An 11,959-nucleotide genomic window follows, 5' to 3' on the forward strand; every position below is an offset into this window, starting at 1 on the left:
AGAAGAACTTGGTGGTCTACTTCCAAAAAGAATTAGCCAGTGAAAACCTTATGAATAGCAGCAGAACATTGTCTAATATAGTACCAGAAGATGAGTCCCTCAGGTTGGAAATCACTCAAAATACAACTACGAAAGAGCTACCTCCTCAAAGCAGAGTCAACCTTAATGACAAAGATGGAGTCAAGGCTTCTAGACCTTCATTTGATGATGTGGCATGACTCAGAATGGGAAGAAACAGCTCCAAACATCCATTAATAATCCAAACATGGAATATGCACAGCATGGATCTAGGAAAATTAGAAATTGTCAAAAATTAAATGGAACACAAAAACATTGATATCCTAGGCACTAGTGAGCCGAAATGGACTAGTATTGGCTATATTTTGAATTGGACAATCATATGGTCTACTATGCTGGGAATGACAACTGGAAGAAGAATGGTGTTGCATTTATTGTCAAAAAGAACATTTCAAGATCTATCCTGAACTATAACGCTCTTGGTGATAGGATAATATCCATACACCTACCAGACCAGTTAATATGACTGTTCTTCAAATTTACCCACAAACCACTAAGGTCAAAGATGAAGAAGTTAAAGATTTTTACCATCTTCTGCAGGCTGAAACTGATCAAACATGCATAGATAAATACTGATGATTGGAATGTGAAAGCTGGGAACAAAGAAGAAGGATCGGTAGCTGGAAAATATGGCCTTGGTGATAAAAATTGTGTCAGGGATAGTGTGATAGAATTTTCAAGACAAATGACTTATTCATTGTAAATACCTTTTTTTCAACAAGATAAACAGTAACTATACACGTGGATCTCACCAGTGAAATACATAGGAATCAAATTGACTACATATGTGGAAAGAGATAATGGAAGAGCTCAATATCATCAGTCAGAACAAGGCCAGGAGCCAACTGTGGAACAATCAATTGCTGATATGCAATTTCAAGTTCAAGTTGAAGCTGAAGAAAATTAGAACAAGTCCACGGGAGCCAAAGCATGACCTTGAGTATATTCCACCTGAATTTAGGGACCATCTCAAGAACAGATTTGACTCACTGAACACTAATGAACGAATATCAGACCAGCTGTGGAATGACATCAAGGACATCATACCTAAAGAAAGCAAAAAGTCATTAAAAAGACAGAAAAGAAATAAAAGACCAAAATGGATGTCAGAAGGGAGTCTGAAAGTTGCTCTTGAATGTTGAGTAGCTAAAGAGAAAGGAAGAAATGATGAAGTAAAAGAGCTGAACAGAGGACTTCAAAGGTTGATTATAGAAGACAAAGTAAAAAATTATAAGGACATGTGCAAAGATCTGGACATAGAAAGCCAAAAATGAAGAATATGCTCAGCATTTCTCAAGCTGAAAGGACTGAAGAAAAACTTCAAGCCTTGAGTTGCAATATTGAAGGATTCTACAGGGAAAATAGTAAGCAATGCAAGAAGCATCAAATGAAGATGGATAGAATGCACAGTCACTCTACCAAAAAGAACTGGTCTATGTTCAACTGTTTCAGGAGGTAGCATATGATCAGGAATAGGTAGTACTGGAGGAAGAGGTACAAGCTGCACTGAAGGCTTTGGTAAAATCAAAGGTCCAGGAATTGAGGGAATACCAATTGAGATGTTTCAACAAATGGATGCAGTGCTGGAAGTGCTCATTCATCTATGCCAAGAAATCTGGAAGACAGTTAACTGGCCAAGTGACTAGAACAGATCCACATTTATGCCCATTCCAAAGAAAGCTGATACAACTGAATGCGGAACTTATTGAACAATATCATTAACATCACACGCAAGTAAAATTTTGCTGGAGAGCATTCAAAAGTGGCTTCAGCAGTACATTGACATAGAACGGCCAGAAATTCAAGCAGGATTCAGAAGAGAACATGGAACCAGGCACATTATTGCTGATGTCAGATGGGTCTTGGCTGAAAGCAGAGAATATCAGAAAGATATTTACCTGGGTTTTATTGACTATGCAAAGGAATTTGACTGTGTGGATCATACCAAATTATGGATAACATTTTGAGGAATGAAAATTCCAGAACACTTAATTGTGCTGATGAGGAACCTGTACATAGATCAAGAGGCAGTCCTTTGAATAGAACAAGGGGATATTGCTTGTTTTAAAGTCAGGAAAGGTGTGCCCCAGTTTTGTATCTTTTCACCATTCTTATTCAATCTGTATGCTGAGCAAATGAAACAAGAAGCTGGACTATATGAAGAAGAAAGGGGCATCAGGATTGATGAAGACTCATTAACAACCCACAATTTGCAGATGACACAACTTTGCTTGCTAGCATGAAGGAATCTTGAAGCACTTACTGATGAATATCAGAGACCACAACCTTCAGTATGAATTGTGCCTCACCATAAAGAAAACAAAAATCCTTACAACTGAACCAATAAGCAACACCATGATAAATGGAGAAAAGATTGAAGTCAAGGATTTCGTTTTACTCGGATCCACAATCAACACCTGTGGAAGTAGCAGTCTTAGAAGCAAGGATGGCAAGACTATGTCTCACATACTTTGGACATATTATTAGGAGGGAGCAGTCTCTGGAGAAGGACACCAGGCTTAGTAAAGTAGAGGATCAGTGAAAAAGAGAAGACCCTCAACCAGATGGACTGACACCGTGGCTGCAACAATGGACTCAAACAGGATTTTGAGGATGGCGCAGGATTGGGCAGTGTTTCGTTCTGTTGTGCATAGGGTTGCTATGAGTTGGAACTGACTCGAGGGCACCTAACAACAACAACAACAACTTGGAGGATGCATAGAACAGATAAAAATGTGTGAGATCTAAACGATAGGTAATATTACATGAATGGTCAGAACAACTCATGTAATAGAAGATGTAGATTCTGAGCCCACTTATTTTTTTTTTTTAACAGTGACTTAAACGAGACAGAAATGTATTTTCCTTTTACATAAAGGAAGCCTGCGGGAAGTTGTATGGGGCTGGTATGGCAGCTCCACAACATCAGGATTACAGGCTCCTTCTGTTTTGCTTTTCTGCTAACCTTAACACACATCCTTATGGTCCACCATCGCTGCTTGAAATTCCACCAAAATTCCACAGTCACAGAATTACCGTTTATACTATGACTTCCACTTACATTTCATTGGCCAGAACTTAGTCATGTGGCCACACCTAGATACATGAGATGTTGGGAATTGTAGTCTTTTAACTAGGCAGTAACATGTTTAAAAAAAAAAAAAGGAGAAAACAAAACAAAATCTGTTGCCATCCAGTCGATTCTGACACATATCAACCCTATAGGACAGGGTAGAACTCCCCCTTCGGTTTCCAGGGTTGTGGTCTTTATGGAAGCCAACTGCCATATTTCTCTGCTGTGGAGCAGCTTTGCTTCATAGCCAAATATTTAACCGTGGTACCACCAGGTTTCCTTAGTTATGTGTCTAGCTAGTACTATAAAAGGGAGTTCTATTACTAAAAGGGAAGAGAAGAACAGGTGTTATGGACTGAATTGTGTCCTCAGAAATAAGTGTTATAAATCCTAACCCCAATACCTGTGATCATAATCCAATTTGGGAATGTGTTTTCTTCATTGTGTTACCGAGGCTGTATTAGCGTTTGCTAACCCGGATTAATCTGTTGCCCTCGAGGGATTCTGACTCGTAGCGACCCTACAGGACAGAGTAGAACTGCTCCATAGAGTTTTCAAGGAGTGCTCAGTGGATTCAAACTGTCAACCTTTTGGTCAGCAGTCGTAGCTCTGAACCACTAAGCCATCAGAGTTTGCATTAACGCAGGGTATGTCTTAAATCAATTTCTTTTGAGATATAAAAGAACACATTGAGCAAGCAACAAAGCAAATAGCTGGGGGAAGATAAAAGCCATGTCACACGAGATGTCCAAGGAATAGAAGCTGAAAGACAAAATGACCTCCCTCTAGAGCCAGAAGAGAAAGCCTTCCCCCATAGCCAGCACCTTGAATTCAGAGTTCTATCATCCTAAATTGTGACAAAATAAATTTCTCTTTGTCAAAGCTGTCCACTTGTGGTATTTCTGTTATAGCTGCACCAGATAATTCATTAAGACCTCTGCCTCACCATGATTGCCTCAGACCAGAGACTGGCAAACTATACACTAAAGGCCAAATTTGGCTTTCCACCTACTTTAGTTATTTTTTCTTTCTTCCTTTTTTTTTTAATTGTGACAAGTATATTTATAACAAAACATTTGCCATGTCAACAATTTTTACAGTTCAGTGATATTTGTGTTGTGCAACAATCACTATTATCCATTTCTAAATATTTTCTTCATCCTTAACAGAAACTCTGTGCCCCCTAAGCAATGACTTCTCATTTTCCCCTCCTTTCTGCCCCTGATAACACTAATAAACTTTATACACTTGCCTATTTTGTAAATATTTCATATAAGTGGGATCACATAATATTTGTTCCTTTTGTAACTCACTTATTGCAATCAGCATAATGTTTTCCAGCTTCATCCATGTATCAGGACTTTACTTCTTTTTATGGTGAGTAATACTCTTCCTTATGTATGTAACACATTTAGTTTATCTATCTGAGCCTGCTTTTAACACTAGGAAAATTATCCAACAGATCAAAAATATTTAAGGTGAGGAATCTCATTTTGGTCCCTCCAGTTATTAAATTCTATAAATGAAATAAGAAAATGATCATCATAAGGTTCTTACACAGGCAGACATATCATGCTGTCACATACTTTTTCTTCTTCTTCGACATGGAGCAAGGTAAGTATAAAACGAATCCAGGTATTTAATTCTAAAATATTGTAAGCAGACAGCAAACATTATATTCTACTATTTTTTTTTTATAGGTATAACAAAAGTTAAATGGAAGCTATGTGCAAAGGTCTCGGTACTAAGTTTCTAGAGTCATCAATAAACCCACGAAAGATTTCTTTTTTAGTTGTTATTCCAATAGAGTCATGCTGATGTCCGTGTTCTTTTTGGACTTAACGGTTAAAAAATAATAGGACCCCGCTTAACAAGACCCTGCCTGGTTTCCATATCTCATCCTGTACCAGATTCCGCCTTACCCTCTGTGAACCAATAACCCAGATCTTCTTAACTTCAGGCTAGTTGCTGCCTTAGGATTTCTGCATAAGCTTTTTTTTTTTTTTTTTTTGGCCTGGGATTCTTTACCCATTGATATGTTTCATACTCCTTCTATCTCATCATTCAGACCCTAATTTAGAAGCCACCTCTCAAAAAAGACCCGTGTCCACCTAAATAGAATGCCCTTCCAGTCACACGTATACCACTCTATTATAATTTACTAAGAGTCTGTTATCACTATAGGACTTTATTATCATCTTACATATATTTTTGTCTCCTCTATTGGAATGTAAGTTCCAAGAGGAAGGCAAAGCTGATTGTCATATAGACCACTGTATACCCAGCACAAACTCAGCAATTATACCTCAGTACTGAATAAACCTGGTGGTTAAGAAAAATTGTTGGTGGTTGTTATAGCTAGATAACTACTGTACATATCAATTTTGTACTTAAAAATAAAAATGTTGATTTAAATGCTGTACTTTGTTTCAGATACTATAACTGATCATTACAATTATTGTCATCATATATATCACATATATTTGTCTTAATAAGAAAATGATAACAATGTAAAATCATGCTATGACCTTTGACTTCCCATAGACCTAGTCAGGGGAGACCTTTAGAAAAGAAACAGTGTCTCTCTGATGACAGCTTTTCCACAACAGGATCAGGGAGAAAATAAACAAACACCCTTTGTATTTAGAAACCCACATCTAGAAGGTAACAGCAGGAATCATTCTCCCACAGTTAAAAATAAAATAGGACAATATCATTTCTCTTGTCCTATATCTGTTGCCGTCAAGTTGATTCTGACTGACAGCAACCTTAGAGGACAAAGTAGAATTGTCCCATAAGATTTGCTAGGCTGTAATCTTTATAGAAGCAGATTGCACATCTTTCTTCCCCAGAGGAGCTGGTGGATTTGAAACATCAACCCTTCAGTTAACAGGTGAGTACTTAAGCAATGTGCCACCAGGACTTCTTTCTTGTCCAATAAAGAATGAATAACTTCATGACACAGGCACTGTCGTTGTTGTTTGTTGTTGTTAGGTGCCGTCAAATCAGTTCTGGCTCATAGCGACCGTATGCACAACAGAACAAAACACCACCCAGTCCTGAGCCATCCTCACAATCGCTGTTATGCTTGAGCTCATTGTTGCAGCCGCTGTGTCAATCCACTTCATTGAAGGTCATCCTCTTTTCCACTGACCCTGTACTCTGCCAAGCATGATGTCCTTCTCCAGGGACTGATCCTTCCTGACAACATGTCCAAAGTATGTAAGACGCAGTCTCACCATCCTTGCTTCTAAGGAGCATTCTGGCTGTACTTCTTCTAAGACAGATTTGTTCGTTCTTTTGGCAGTCCATGGTATAGTCAATATTCTTTGCCAACACCACATTTCAAAGGCGTCAATTCTTCTTTGGTCTTCCTTATTCATTGTCCAGCTTTCACATGCATATGATGCTATTGAAAATACCATGGCTTCGGTCAGGTGCAGCTTAGTCTTCAAGGTGACATCTTTGCTCTTCAACACTTTAAAGAGGTCCTTTGCAGCAGAGTTACCACGTGTCTGTCAGTTTGTCATACTGTGGGCGCTTGCGTGTTGCTGTGATGCTGGAAGCTATGCCACCAGTATTCAGATTCCAGCAGGATCACCCATGGAGGATAGGTTTCAGTTGAGCTTCCAAACTAAGACAGACTAGGAAGAAGGACTGGATATCTACCTCTGAAAAGAATTAGCTGGTGAAAACCTTATGAATAGCAGCGGACAAAGACACTAGATTCTAAAATCTCTTGACTCCTGCATGAGTGACTCTTAGTCTGTTTCCGTAAATGATAACAAAAGGCAGTGGAGAATTAACCATATGGGGCAGCTCTACTCTCTCCTGTTGGGTTGCTATGAGTTGGAATAAACTCGACAACAATCAGTTTTTTTTTTTTTTTTTTTTTAGAGAGGCTTCCATATTAAATAGCACACCACTAAAAACTGAGATTATGCTTGCCTTCAAAAAGGACACTTTGTAGCACAAAAACCAGGAGAATTCTGAATTCTAACTCCTTAGCTTTTTATATGTATTTATCTTTCCCAATTTTTCCCAACCATTGAATTTAAAAAGATTAAAAATCAACAACTAAGTCTCTTTTAGACTGACATTTATTGAATAATATTTATTACGCACCTGCTAGTTGACTAGAGGAGTCCCTTAGTGGTACAAACGGTTAATGCTCTCTGCTATTAACCAAAAGTTTGACGTTTTAAGTCCACCCAGAGATGCCTCAGAAAAAAAAGGCCTGGCAATCAACTTCTGAAAAAAATCAGCCGTTGAAAACCCTACAGATCTCAGTTCTACTCCGACACACATAGGGCTGTCATGAGTCAGAATCAACTCCATGGCAACTAGTTAGCTAACTGGAAGTGTATGCACCACTAGGTTTACAACGTGAATGAATAAACACCACCCCTATCCTAACAATTACAATTTTGTGGAGAAAACAGAGAAAATAAAAACACACTTACTTATAAAGTAAGTACAGTTTCTGCTTATTTATCGTTAAGGATATAAATGGGATGGAAAGCTAGAGAATAACTGAAATTACTAGAGACAAGACTTTTTGAGGAGGTGGGTGGTCGTCTGAAAATGAAATTTATAGATAAATAGATAGATAGATAGATAGATAGATAGATAGATAGATAGATAGATAGATAGATAGATAGATAGATAGATAGATAGATAGATGATAGATAGATAGATAGGATTGAGGCAGATGAAGCATCTGGAGAAGGAGATGCCATCAGACAGAAGTGTGAGAACAAAAGCCATGAACTGGGAAAAGGTCGAATTCTCCAAAAATCAGTTAAAAAAAGAAGAAAAGACAAAGGGGGCTAGAGCCTTGTGAAAATGATGAAGTACAAAATGTACCGGAGAGGTAGGCAGCAATGTGGTTAGGCAGAGTACTGCAGTGTCTTGAGCAGATTTGTATGCTTAAAAGATGCCACTTAGTATTGTACATGCAAGAGATTTGATTGAATGGGGAGGATGAGACCTCACGGTACCTATAGGAGAAATTTGTTCTTGGCATGGAAGCTAGTGACAATCCAGGATTTGTTGCCTCTTCTAGAGTTTCCTCATGGCATTTTTCACCTCTGCATTCCTCAGGGTGTACATCAAGGGATTTAACATGGGTGCAACAATGGTAAAAGACAGAGCCATTGCTTTGTCTATGGGATAAGTGGCCACAGGTCTCACATACAAGGAAATGCATGGCACAAAGAACAAGACAATCACTGTGAGGTGGGAGCCACAGGGGGAGAGGGCTTTGTGCCGCCCTTCAGAGTTGCAAGATTTTAGGGAGCAGACAATGACCACGTAGGAGGCAACGAGGATAAGGAAGATGGCCACACACATCACCCCACTGTTGAGGATGACCAAGAGGCCCAGCATGCAGGTATCCATGCAGGCCAGTGTCAGCAATGGAAATAAATCACACATAAAGTGATCAATGACATTGGGACCACAGAAGGGTATTTGGTACATGAAGAGAAGCTGTACTGTTGCATGCATGGACCCCCCTACCCAGGCCCCTCCAGCAGTAGGCAGCACACCTGAGAATTCATGATAGTCATGTAGTGCAGGGGCTTACAGATGGCCACGTAGCGATCATAGGCCATCACGATGAGAAGGATGATTGACACCCCACCAAAGAAATGTTCTGCAACGAGCTGGATCATGCAGCCTTCTAGGGAGATGGTAGTACTGTCAGAGAAGGAATCCACAATCATCTTGGGGGTTATGACAGAAGAATAGGTGGCATCCATGAGTGAAAAAGAAGTAAGGAAAAAATACATAGGTGACCTCAGACTCTGACTTGCAGTCATAGTTACCACAATGAGTAAGTTTCCCAGTACGGTGGCCACATACATGATTAGAAACACAGCAGAGAACATTTTCCGTAGCTCTGGGTTCTTTGTAAGACCCAAAAGAATGAATTCAGTCACATTGTCTTGATTTTCCATTTACTGTAGGCTGATGTAATCACACAACTATGAGCTGGAAAATCTGCAAGAGCAATTTTTTTTTTAATTATTGTAAAAATGTTACAATACAAATGCAACATTGTCAATTCAATATTTTTCACATGTACAATTCACCGATAGCAATTACATCAATCGTGTTGTGCAACCGTTACCAGTATTCGTTGCCAAATTTTCCATTCCATTAACAGAAACTCAGTGCTTCCTAAGTAATGATTCTCCCTTTCATCCTCTCTCCTGTCCCTGGTAGCTACTGTTAAACTCTGATCTCTATGCATTTGCCTATTCTGGGTGTTTCATATTAGTCAAAGGATGTATAACATTTGTCCTTTGTAAAAGCAATATTATTACTTCTTTTTACTTTGCTTTAGGTGAAAGTTTACAGCTCAAGTCAATTTCTCATTCAAAAATTTATACACATTTGCAAACCTCACAATGTGACAGCAATATTATTTTTAATTGATGATCACCAGGTGTTAGGCATTTTTTGTGCCCCATCTCACACCCTCTTGACCTATCTTTCCAACCATTGCCCTCGCAACCAGCTGTTCACAATTATAGCCTGACAGTAGCTTGATTCTACAAATTGATCCAATACTACCTCCTCTCACAGTCACATCTGTTGCTTTCTGTCCATGCACTTGCTACTTGAGATATTTTGGAGACCCTGATACATCATTATCACACAAACACACACTTAGAAATATGAGGGATTTCACATTCCAGAGGGAAACTCTTGATCATTTGGATATAGGAGCCAGAAGATAAATGGTAACCAGCTCAACTCAACCTTGGGTTAACTCGCTTTCCTTCCCTCTTTCACTCTTCCCAGTTCCTCTATCCTGTTTCCCAGAATAAATCACCTACATACAAGCTCTTCTCTCAGCCTCTTCTTGGGGCCCAAGCTAGGACGCTGACCTTTAATCACTTGACATCCAAGAACTTTTGAATTTTCATGTGAATTTTCATTCATTTATTTCACATATTTATTGAGCCCCTAAAATGTGCTATTTGGAAAGCCTACAAGACAGAGAGGCTATATCCCAAGGAATCTCTACTTATTAAGGCCTATCCTCTGCTCCTCCCATCCACATTTCTTTCTTTTCAAATTGGCTTAGTGTTGTCATTGTTATTATTAATATCATTATGTATTTATAATATTCAATGAGTCTTTACTATGTCTCAGGCAGTAGAATATCCTATGAGATATTTTTGTCATTTTAGAGTTAAGCTACTGAAGTTTAAAAAAAAAAAAAAAACAACATTGCTATCAAGTTGATTCCAACTCATAACAACTCTGTAGGACACAGTAGAACTGCCCCATAGGGTTTCCAAGGAGCCTGGTGGATTTGAACTGCTGAACTTTTGGTTAGCATCTATAGCTCTTGGGGTGAAAAAAATGACATCAAGGTCATCATACAACTATTAAACACAGAAGCCAGATTTTTCTGGTTCTAAAATCATTTCCATTAACAAATTATATTGTATTTCTTACTCTAGTATCAAGTGCACAATACATGTGAACCACTGTTTCATGATATAATTTCACTTTTGTAATAATCCAATGAAATAGATATATTCTTCCTGTACTCACCAGAACATTCAACAAGTCTACAGTAAAGAACATGTTCTGCTTATATACATTAAGTATCCAGTCCTGAACCTATAAATTACAATGACTGACTGACTGCCCAATTGTTTCTAGTAATTTCCCAGATGTGCTGCTTACAGAAACTAAAACTTAATTCTCTTTCTGTGTTCCAGGAAGACCCAGGTTCACAACGTGATAGACACCATCTCTGCACATAAGCATAGTGTATATCATTCCTTCCATTCTTCCTTGGGAAGGGGGACTCTCAGATAGAACAAAGGGTTCTAAAGATGAGCCAAAGTATCAATAAATCAACCCATGTATTTTTTAAAAATTTATTACATGCTAGCAATGTGCTTGGTCTGCTTTATGCATTATCTCATCTTTTTTTTTTTTCATATCACACGAAATGGGTGCTATCATGAATCCCATCTTGTGGATAAGGAAACTGAAGCTTAAAATTATTATCTCATCTATGATGAGTGTGGGTTATGGATCCAAGTATCTTATTTCGAAGCACAAGTGCTTCACCGCTAGACTCTACCATTGAAGAAGTGATCAGCAGCCTCTATTAGCAAGACGCAATTGTTTCTGTAGCAAAGAACAAATGATATGGTAAAAGCACTGTTTCAGTAGGCAGCAAACTGCCCTTTACTAAGGGTACTTGAGAGTAGGCTGTCTTTTCCTTGGCAGGAATGTACAAACGGCTTTTCTTTAAATGGTGATATAAACTACATGTCCTCTAAATACTAAGAGTCCCATTCTTAGCATCACCCTTACCCCTTACTCAACAAAGTAAGCAACTTCCAGAAGACTCTTTTCAAATCTACAGTATATGGACCAACCCGGATTTCTTTCACCTTGAGCTCAAATAATTCAAAAGTTCTTGAATAGCTCTAATCAAATAGAAAGAACACATTCTTGGAAATCAGGATAGCTGAGTTTTATTCCACACTGTCTCTCTACTACCTTAGGATACCTTGTTAGGGTGCTTACCACATTGGGCCTCAGTTTCCTCCTCTGGAGTGTGACTTGATTTTGGCAGATGACGGAATCCTAGGAGTTCGAGGGATACATCTCAGGACTCTATCCCTTTCAAACAGAGCAGCTCAGCTCATCTTCACTAAATGTTTACTCTTCCAAGTAAAATTTCCTTTGAGCCAATTTAGCACTTGAAATGTTTTAAAACAACACACACTGGAATAGATTAAAATGCTCCTCTGTTGAAATCTATTAATT

General features: G+C 38.6%; 1 pseudogene; it reads right to left on the minus strand.

Annotated features, from left to right (window-relative positions):
* Window positions 1–7,700: 7,700 nt before the first annotated feature.
* On the minus strand, window positions 7,701–10,367 carry LOC135230189 (olfactory receptor 4C6-like; annotated as a pseudogene).
* Between the last annotated feature and the right edge of the window lie 1,592 nt (window positions 10,368–11,959).

The sequence above is a fragment of the Loxodonta africana genome, unplaced genomic scaffold, assembly GCF_030014295.1.
Source record: "Loxodonta africana isolate mLoxAfr1 unplaced genomic scaffold, mLoxAfr1.hap2 scaffold_85, whole genome shotgun sequence".
In the NCBI taxonomy this organism is placed as follows: Eukaryota; Metazoa; Chordata; class Mammalia; order Proboscidea; family Elephantidae; genus Loxodonta; species Loxodonta africana.